Genomic DNA, 1,668 nt, shown 5'->3' on the forward strand with positions numbered 1-1,668 from the left:
AGCTATGCACATTATGCAATGATCAAAGAATAAAAGCATTTTCTCTAAGGTCAGGAGCAAAACAAGGAGGCTGCCTTGACCATTGCTATTCAAAATTGTACTGGAAGTTCTAGCCAGAGTAATTGGGCAAGAAAAAGAAACAAAATGTATTGAAGTTGAAGTAAAAGAGTAAAACTATCTGTTTCCAGATGACATAATAGAAAATCCCAATAATCCATAAAAAAGCTACTAAATCTAATAAACAAATTCAGCAAAGTTTTTGAGTACAAGATCAATGCATAGAAACCAATTGTGCTCTTATACAGCACCAATAAACAATCTGATAAGGAAATTAAGAAATTAGTTAAATTTATGGTAGCATCCAAAGGAATAAAGTGCCCCCTGAAAATTACCCAAGTAGATTATGATGGTTAATTTTATGTGTCAACTTTACTGGGCTAAGCAATGCCCATATAGTTGATAAAATATTTCTGGATGTGTCTGTGAGGATGTTTTCAGAAGAGATTAGTATTTGAAGTGGTAGGCTGAGTGAAGAAGATTATCCTCACTGGTGTGGGTGAACATCCAATCCACTGAAGGCTGAACAGAAAAAAAGGCAGAGGACGAGTAAATTGGCTCTATGCTTGGGCTGGGGCATCCATTTTCTCCTGCACTCGACATCAGTGGTCTTTGTTCTCAGGCTTTCAGACTTAGACTGGGACTTACACTATCAGCCCTCCAGTTCTCAGGCTTTCAAATTTGGAATGAAACTATATCATCAGCTTTCTGGTGTCTTCAGCTAGAAAATGGCAGATCATGAGACTTCTCAGCCTCAGTAATTGTGTGAGCCAATGCTACATAATAAATCTTTTTCTATATATTTCTATATATGTATATCCTATTGGTTCTGTCTCTCTGGAGAACCCTGATTAATACAGGTGTGAGAGACTTGTACACTGAAAACTACAACACATTACTGAAATAAATTTAAGAATACTTAAATGAATTGAAATATATTAGTGTTAATAAATTTGAAAACTTAATGTTGCTATGATGTCATACTACCCAAATAAATCTATATATTCAATGCAATCTCCAGGAAAATTCCAATGACCTATTTTTTTAAAAAGAAAAAGCTAATTTTCAAACTCATATGGAATTGTGAGTGCCCCCTAATTGCCAAACCAATCTTGAAAAAGAAGAATAATGTTGGAGGACTCACATTTTCTGATTTGAAAACTTTTTACAAAGACTAAACTTTCAGGGATCATTTCTATAGTTCATTCCTAGAGAAATTTCTCTGGATACGTGGAGCATGAAAAACTAAATATGGAAAGGGAAGACCATTACTCAGCCAGTACAAAAACACAATGAAGTACACAGACAAGTTACACAATAAAGCAACCACATAAACAAGTTTGCAAAATAACCAGCTAACATCATGATGACAGGATCAAATCCAAACATATAAATACTAACTTTAAATGTAAATGGGCTAAATGCCCCAATTAAAAAACACAGCATGGCAAGCTGGAAAAAGAATGAAGACAAATTTATATGCTGTCTTCAAGAGACTTATCTCACATGCCATGACACACATAGGCTCAATATAAAAGGATGGAGGAAAATTTACCAAGTAAATGGACAACAGAAAAAAGCAAGGGATGCAATACTAGTTTCTGACAAAAC

At 34.6% G+C, this 1,668-nt stretch overlaps 1 pseudogene; it reads left to right on the forward strand.

The window, feature by feature from the left end:
• Positions 1 to 1,227: 1,227 nt before the first annotated feature.
• LOC129037770 (small nucleolar RNA U3) lies at positions 1,228 to 1,338 on the forward strand (annotated as a pseudogene).
• The last annotated feature ends 330 nt before the right edge of the window (positions 1,339 to 1,668 follow it).

Source organism: Pongo pygmaeus, chromosome 4 (genome assembly GCF_028885625.2).
Source record: "Pongo pygmaeus isolate AG05252 chromosome 4, NHGRI_mPonPyg2-v2.0_pri, whole genome shotgun sequence".
Taxonomy (NCBI): domain Eukaryota; kingdom Metazoa; phylum Chordata; class Mammalia; order Primates; family Hominidae; genus Pongo; species Pongo pygmaeus.